The 8,870-nt window shown below is 39.4% G+C and overlaps 1 long non-coding RNA gene across 1 annotated transcript; it reads left to right on the top strand.

Moving 5' to 3' along the window:
• Nucleotides 1-2,627: 2,627 nt before the first annotated feature.
• Nucleotides 2,628-7,052, top strand: LOC108309553. The gene is made up of 2 exons (XR_001827383.2): nucleotides 2,628-2,762; nucleotides 6,166-7,052. It is a non-coding gene; the product is annotated as an uncharacterized LOC108309553 (long non-coding RNA).
• Nucleotides 7,053-8,870: the final 1,818 nt, after the last annotated feature.

The following is an 8,870-nucleotide window of genomic DNA, read 5'->3' as shown; positions in this document are numbered from 1 at the left end:
AAAAAAAAAAAAAAAAATTTAGCTGGGTACGGTGGCACATGCCTGTGGGAAGCTGAGGCAGGAGGATTGCCTGAGCCTGGGAGTGTAGCTGCAGTGAGCTATGATTGCACCACTGCACTCCAGCCTGGGTGACACAGCAAGACCCTGTCTAAAAAAGAAAAGAGTTTCTATCCCCTAAAATGCTTCCTTGTGCCCCTCTGCAGATGATCTGTGTCCACGCGCTATAATTTGATACCACCTGTAGTGAACACAGCAATATGTGCTCACAAAATGAAAAGGGTGCAACTTGTAAACAGAATGGAGAAAAGGCCAAAAAGTCAGTCAGGGCATGAAGGACTTGAGGCAGGAAAACTCGTGTGCAGGCCAGCAAAGGATGGTGGCAATGAAGGCAGATTGAGTAGCATCCAGAAGACGGTGGGAGGCCACTGCAGACGCAGTGATCCCCAATGGCAAGGAAAGACTGGAGTCCCCTGGGGGCTTTTCACAGCTGCCCCTCACCACTATTCCTCAAGATTCTGATGTTGATCTTGAGTGTAGGAGGCTTTGAAATCACTGCAGTAAGTGAGCCACCGCTGAAAAGTGACAGATTTTTGTGTTCCCTACATGTGTGGGAAGAGAAGTTTGAGAACCACTGCTTAGAAAGATGAAAATCCAACATGCCAGCCAAGCCTACTGTTATTGATTCATTCAACAAATAATTGAGAATTTGTTTGCCTGGGACTTTTTAGACATTCAATATGTACTCCTCAAAATATATGCAGATTCAGTAAACTAGATAGTGTATTATTATATTTCATGAAATAAATCAAGGGCTTAGGTAATTTGGAAAGATACTGAATTAGGTGGGAACATTTTGACTCTATATGGCAACTTTATAAAATATCTCATTTTGATATTATAGTTCATAAAGCCCAATTTAGCAAACCATATTGAAATTTTCATTACTCTTTTCCTTATAAAGACCTGCCAAACATCTGTCATTTTAATATATCCTTTTCATACTTATAATCATTGATATTAATGGCTATGAATGTGTATGTCTATTAATATATACACATATGTAGGTTTATGGTTAATATACATGTTATTAAATACATACAGGTATATATGGCTATTAATATACATGTCTTTGGGGTTCTATGATTAGTCATGTTTTTTAATCCATTTTTATCTGAAATTAAAATAGCGACTTTGCATATTTGTTTACCTTTTTTTTAGCAATTCAAGCATTATTTAATCTGTATTTTAAATTTCTTTTAAGGCAGGAGGAAGAACAAAACAGAAAGTGTAGCCATCCTGATTTGGAAAGCATTAATGAAAATTTAGTTGAAAGTGTATTGAGGCCGGGCGCGGTGGCTCACGCCTGTAATCCCAGCACTTTGGGAGGCTGAGGCGGGTGGATCACGAGGTCAAGAGATCAAGACCATCCTGGTCAACATGGTGAAACGCCATCTCTACTAAAAATACAAAAATTAGCTGGGCACGGTGGCACACACCTGTAGTCCCAGCTACTCAGGAGGCTGAGGCAGGAGAATTGCTTGAACCCAGGAGGCGGAGGTTGCGGTGAGCCAAGATCGCGCCATTGCACTCCAGCCTGGATAACAAGAGTGAAACTCCATCTCAAAAAAAAAATAAAAAGAAAAAAAAAAGAAAGTGCATTGAGAAGAGTAAACAGAGAAGAAAATGGTAAGTCATTCAAATTCTAATCATTTCTTAGATGAGGAGTTGGGGAATACGGAGGAAGTACCAATATTTATGTTACTAGGTCTCAGGTATCATAAACAAAGAGTATAAGCCAGTATTTGTTTGCTTATCTAGTAACTTATTTAATGTTTTAGGAATATTTTATTTATTTACCACATAAGAGAGTATAGTATTTATCAGTAAAAGCCACTAGGAAGAGTAGTATTTTTTGTGCTATCCAACATGAAAAGCATAGCATACTGTGTGTATTTAAGTCCTCATGGGGCTTCCTTCTTGTATAACATGTAATATGTAATTATATACATATTATTATTTTTTTAATTTAGTCACATTAACGATTCATTTTAACTTTTCATTTTGGATTTTTTTTTTTAATTTCCTTTGCCGCTTAGATTTGAAAGAACATTGTTGCTAGATCTGAGTTTGAAAGAAAAAATAAACACTTCCATTTTGTTAGAGTGTATGTGTGGACAGAGATGAATACATAAAATAACATTCTTGGCATTCCTTTTTTACACTTTAAAATCAGGTAATAAGTCAGTCCGTCTGCAGAAAGCCAGTTCACCAAATCTTCACAGGTGACAGTGGGAGAAAAATGTACCTAATACAGCTCTTACAGCTTTAGAAAATACATTCATACTCCCTCCAGTTTAATAGCAGAGGACAGTAGAGGTTAGTAGTCAGACTGAATACTATTATTTTATTAGAGAACTTTTTCTAGTAGTTATTTGGTGCGCTAGAGGTTTTTATTGTCTGTGAAGGGTATTTGGCTTCACACATCAGAGCATTGCTCACACAGGTGAGTGAAGCAGATTTTAGTGGACAGTCAGATATAATTAACTTTGCTTGAAAATATGATCTGGAAGGTACATGCTGAAAAATCTTTTTTTATTTGACACTAATTTTTGTCTTTTCACAACTAGGTGGTTCTGTAATAAAGTACAGCAAAAATACTACTCATAAGCAGTGGCTCAAAAAGACCCCTGGCACTTTGTTGAACATCCTTCAGAATGCTGACCTCAGCTTGGCATTTCAAACATACACAATATATAGACCAGGTTATTCATGTCTGTATGCGACCTTGGAAACCCTTTGACTTTTTGAAGATTGTGGTAAAAAGATACAACATAAAATGTACATCCGAACCATTTTAAAGTACACAGTTCAGGGGCACTCAGTGCTTCACACTGCTGTACAGCCATCACCACTATCCATCCACAGAAATTTTCTCACCTTCCGAAACTAAAATCAAAGCGTTTCTCCTCCCAGAAACCCTCTGATTTCAAAGTTATAGAATAATTCATAGCTTTGTATTTTTGTGTGTTTTTTAATCTTTTCTATCTAGTCTTAAGCTACAATTAAATTTTTTCATAGAGCTACATTACTTCTATTTGCTCATTTGTTTGCTTATTTTCATAATCCTGCTACTACTATCCTTGAAGCGTAGCACATTTTTATCATGCAGATATGCCATTGCCTTAGCAACAACTCCAAGATTTCTCCTTCTGTATACCTAAACTCTGTTACATTGAATAAAGCTCAAAAAGGATGAACAATTAGGATTTGATTTTTAAATTCTTTTAACAGACATTTTTGCTAAAACTGTGTAATTTTTTATAATACTATCCTTAGGAATCTAGGCCAATGGTCTGCATTAGATATGTATATGTGTATGTATATTATAATTATGATAATTTAATTTCTAAGCCCCCTTGCTAGGTTAAGATCTAAGATAAATTATACCAAGTAGAACATGTAATGGTATGGCAAGTCTGACTATATTTATTGCAATGATTTAGTTGTATTTGTTTATTTGGTGAATATATTGAATGCCTAATATAGGTTAAGATAAAAAAAGAATAAAACACAATTCCTCAAGACAATCCTAAGCAAAAAGGACAAAGCCAGAGGCATCATGCTACCTGATTTCAAACTACACTACAAGCCTACAGTAATCAAAACAACATGGTACTGGTACCAAAACAGATACATACACCAATGGAACAGAACAGAGGCCTTGGAGGCAACGCCACACATCTACAACCATCTGATCTTTGACAAACATGACAAAAACAAGCAATGAGGAAAGGATTCCCTATTTAATAAATGGTGTTGGGAAAACTGGCTAGCAGTGTGCAGAAAACAGAAACTGGACCCTTTCCTGACACCTTACACTAAAATTAACTCCAGATGGATTACAGTCTTAAACATAAGACCTAACACCATAAAAACCCTAGAAGAAAACCTAGGTAAAACCATTCAGGACATAGGCATAGGCAAGGACTTCATGACTAAAACACCAACAACATTGGCAGCAAAAGCCAAAATAGACATATGGCACCTAATTAAACTCCAGAGCTTCTGTACAGCAAAAGAAACAATCATTAGAGTGAACCAGCGACCAACAGAATGATAAAAAATTTTTTCAATCTATCCATCTGACAAAGGGCTAATATCCAGAATCTACAAAGAACTAAAACAGATTTACAAGAAAAAAACAAACAGACCCATCCAAAAGTGGGTGAAGGATATGAACAGACACTTTACAAAAGAAGACATATATGAGGCCAACAAACATGAAAAAATGCTTATCATCACTGATTATTAGAGAAAAGCAAATCAAAACCACATTGAGATACCACCTCATACCAGTTAGAATGGCAATCATTAAAAAATCTGGAGACAACAGATCCTGGAAAGGATGTGGAGAAACAGGAACATTTTTACACTGTTTGTGGGAGTGTAAACTAGTTCGACCATTGTGGAAGACAGTGTGGTGCTTCCTTAAGGACCTAGAAATAGAAATTCCATTTGACCCAGCAATCCCATTACTGGGTATATACCCAAAGGATTGTAAATCATTCTATTATAAAGACACATGCACACGTATGGTTCATAGCAGCCCTGTTTACAATAGCAAAGACCTGGAACAAACCCAAATGCCCATTGATGATAGACTGGACAAGGAAAATGTGACACATATAAACCACGGAATACTATGCAGCCATAAAAAACATTGAGTTCGTGTCCTTTGTAGGGACATGGATGAATCTGGAAACCATCATTCTCAGCAAACTGACACAAGAACAGAAAATCAAACACTGCATGTTCTCACTCATAGATGGGTGTCGAACACATGGACACAGGGAGGGGAGCATCACACACTGGGGTCTGTTTCAGGAGGTGGCCAAGGGAGTGATAGCAGGGGGATGGGGAGGTCGGGGAGGGATAACATGGGGAGAAATGCCAGATGTAGGTGACGGGGGGATGGAGGCAGCAAACCACATTGCCAAGTGTGTACCTATGCAACAATCCTGCATGATCTGCCCATGTACCCCAGAACCTAAAGTACAATTAAAAAAAAAAAAAAATCCTGCCCTAATGATGAAGGAGTTCATTACCTGGGAGGTCAGCACACTGATAAATAATTATCATGGTCTGTGGCATATGCATTCAAACAGAGCAGAGCACAAAACATCATGAAAGCCCTAAGGAGAGGCTGATGCATGGGAGGAAGATGTTAAGGACGGTTAATGGTTATGAATTTCAGTTTAGCAATTTTAGGTCCTGGTTTTTATGTCTGGTTTAGTGATGAAGTTTTGTTATTTTAGGAAACTCCCTGTTCAAAAAATATAGTTCTATTTTGAAATGCCTTTTATAAGATTCAGCCCATGTTTTTAGGTTAGGTTTTCATGCTGTTTGTGGAAAATATGAAAGTAATTATCTGGAAAATGTTTTAAAAGCATACACATAGTCCTCCTTCAGTTTCCTACTTTTCTTCCCCCTCATTGTGAAAACTTGGGAGGGGAAAGCTGAGAGGAAAAAAGAAATTGCTATAATCCAACTTCCAAAGGTAACTTTTATTTCCATAGTATACATTCTTATATTTGGAGGGTTTTATTGTAACTTTCCAAGTTTTTTTTCTCTTAAAGAAAATCATGTTTATAGGCTGCATGTGGTGGCTCACAGCTGTAATCCCAGCCGTCTGGGAGGCTGACACAGGAGGACTACTTGAGCTCAGGAGTTCAAGACAAGCCTGGGCAACATAGCGATACCTCGTCGCTACTAAAATAATTAGCCAGGCATGGTTCTGGACACCTATAGTCCCAGCTACTTAAGAGTCTAAGGTAGGAGGATCTCTTGAGCCTGGAAGATCGAGGCTGAATTGAGCTATGATGCCACTGCACTCCAGTCTGGGTGACAGGGTGAGACCCCGACTCAAAAAAAAGGAAAAAAGAAAGTACTGTTTATAAATTTAATTCATGTCCTGGTGCTTCTGCTTCAGGGGCCTGAGGTATGCCCACAGTTGTGTTGCGTAATGTGTGGAGACACTACAAAAGAGTTATGGGACATGGCATTGTCCTCAGTTAGCCAGCAAGCTTGTGGAGGAGTTTAGTCAAACTGTATGAAATAAGTAAATACTGTGTAAATTGGTATATTTCCTGTTCATATCTCCTGAAGGTTCGGAAGGGTTCTTGAAACGTCCCGTCTGAAGAAACAGAAGCATCAGACAATGTTGATGGAGGTCATGATTCTGTCATTTTGGATCCAGAGTGACTTGAGCCTGGGCTAGATGAGGAGGATCACTTCTTTTGGAAGAACTAACAATTTTTTCCCTTCAGTTGCGTTATGGAACTCATTTTTCAGAGGCTTAAATGTTGTTATGGTGGTGTTCCGCTTTGAATTAATCAACAGATACTGTGGCCCTAATGTAAAGGTTTATGGTCCAAACTGTTTTTTCACAGGGACTTTGAGGAAGAAGATGACAATCCCGACCGGGTGTCAGAACTGAAGAAGCGAGCTGGATGGCAAGGCCAGTGCGATCCTGAGTCACACTGAGGAGAGGCTTCAATAAGGAGTTCGTGTTGGGCTGATAATTAGTTAACACGATGTATATATTTTTTGGAAACAGAATGAAGCGGAGGAAACGCTTAATACTTAAAATTGTTCTTGATTAGTGGAGGAAAGTCTTAATACTTAAAATTGTTCTCGTGAGTTTGAAAAGTCTAAAACCCTTAAGTTTTGAACTCAAGGGAGAAGGTATAGTAGAATGAGTGTGAGCATCAGGCTTTGCAGTCCTGTAGAACAGAAAGGGGCTGCTAGCCTGCCTCCACCTACTTGTGTAATTGTGGGAAATTACTTGACCTCTTTGAGCCCCAATTTCCTTAACCATAAAATGAGGATAATAATGCCTACCTCAGAGGGATGCTGACCATAGATCATTATAGCACCCCGTATGTTATTATTCACATTATGATTTGTGTTTATTATTATGTGACTCTTTTTACATTTCCTAAAGGTTTGAGAATATATTTAATTATGATACAGTAATGTGTGCAATTTTTCAATGTGACCTGATTCTGAGTAGTTTGAAAATCATTCCAATGATCTTCACCAACTACCAGCTGTCCTTAAGTACAGTCCCTCATAGGATGCACAAAAGAGTCTGGGTTGGAGGGTCAGCCCTGGGAAGCGTGGGGTGGTCTGCAGATCTTGTCAGAAGATGGCAGTCCTGTAGATGATGAAGGAAGAGGCCAGAGGTGAGGAGAGGAAATGGTAAATGTCAGAAACTAGAGAGTGATATGGAACAAATGAGGGACGCATGGCACACAAGTGCTGGGTCCTGTCATGTGTTAATGTCATCTAATAGTGTGTACTTTAGTGAGAAGAGAATATTTCATGAAAGAAGAAACAGGCTTCACTCAGTACCTCTCACAGGTACATGAGCCAGACAAATACAGGGAACAGTGCTAAAGTGAAGAGTAGGGGGAAAATACATTTAGGGTCACTAACAAGCACTTGCTGAAACTAGAGTATATAAGTTTTTTTTTGTTTTTTTTTCTGAGGTGGAGTCTTGCTCTGTTGCCCAGGTTGGTATACAGTGGTTCGATCTCAGCTTACTGAAACCTCTGCCTCCCAGGTTCAAGGGATTCTCTGCCTCAGCCTCCCAAGTTGGGAGGCTGTATTTTTAGTAGAGACGGGGTTTCACCATATTGGCCAGGCTGATCTTGAACTCCTGACCTCATGATCCATCTGCCTTGGCCTCCCAAAGTGCTGGGATTACAGGTGTGAGCCACTGCGCCCAGCCAGGAATATATACATCTTTTAAAGATTTAACAATTTTTGGCTGGGCGTAGTGGCTCATGCCTGTAATCTCAGCACTTTGGAAGGCTGAGGCAGGTGGATGACAATGTCAGGAGATCGAGAACATCCTGGGCCAACATCTTGAAACCAATCTGTACTAAAAATACAAAACTTAGCTCAGTGTGGTGGCGTGTGCCTGTAGTCCCAGCCACTTGGGAGGCTGAAGCAGGAGAATTGCTTGAACCCAGGAGGTGGAGGCTGCAGTGAGCTGAGATCGTGCCACTGCATTTCAGCCTGGTGACAGAGTGAGACTCCATCTCAAAAAAAAAAATTAACAAATTTTAAATCTTAACATGCAAAACCTGTGGTATAGAACCCAACCTCACACATACGCTGTATTTACATTTAGACATCTTTCATCTTTCATCTCTGGTGGTCTCTGGCAGTCCGTAAATCTTTTCTTGTTTTTCGGGACCCTGACGTTTTTGAGTACTGCTTAGGTATTTTGTAGACTGTTGCTTAATTTTGGTTTGTCTTTCAATTGGACTAAGGTTATGGACTTTGGGAAAAACCACGAAGGTGAAGTGCCCTTGTCATCACATCTCGTTTCAGATGAAGGTTTGGGTGAGGGACCAAACACTTGGCAAACAATGCCAAACATTTGGCAATGTTCTCTGCCAAATGCCGTATTTGGAACATAAAGTGCATCAGGATCTTTTCCTAACAGTTTAAATGCTTCGTGTGGAATGCAGTTGAGGTCATGGGGTTGAAGATGAAAGGTCCTCCCCCTCCTCTTGGACACTCCCTTCTCCCAAAGGGGAGGGTCAGGGGCTTCAATCCTGTCCATGAAAAAATTCTATGGAGATATATTAAATCCTGAACAAATAACCAAGGAGCTAAGTGAGGCAGTTTGCTTTTACGAAGTGGCATTGTGAAATTTACCAGGAGGGTTTTTTAAAAAAATGGTATTGGCACCAAAGAAATGCAAAGGGTGCTCCTGAAAGGGGCGATGCTGAACCTCTTGGAATGACTGTAATTATACTGTCTCCTGCTCTCTAAGCCAGTGACAACATGTGCTTAGA

Source organism: Cebus imitator, unplaced genomic scaffold (assembly GCF_001604975.1).
Source record: "Cebus imitator isolate Cc_AM_T3 unplaced genomic scaffold, Cebus_imitator-1.0 Scaffold94, whole genome shotgun sequence".
Lineage (NCBI taxonomy): Eukaryota > Metazoa > Chordata > Mammalia > Primates > Cebidae > Cebus > Cebus imitator.
This window is presented reverse-complemented; position numbering and strand designations above follow the sequence as displayed.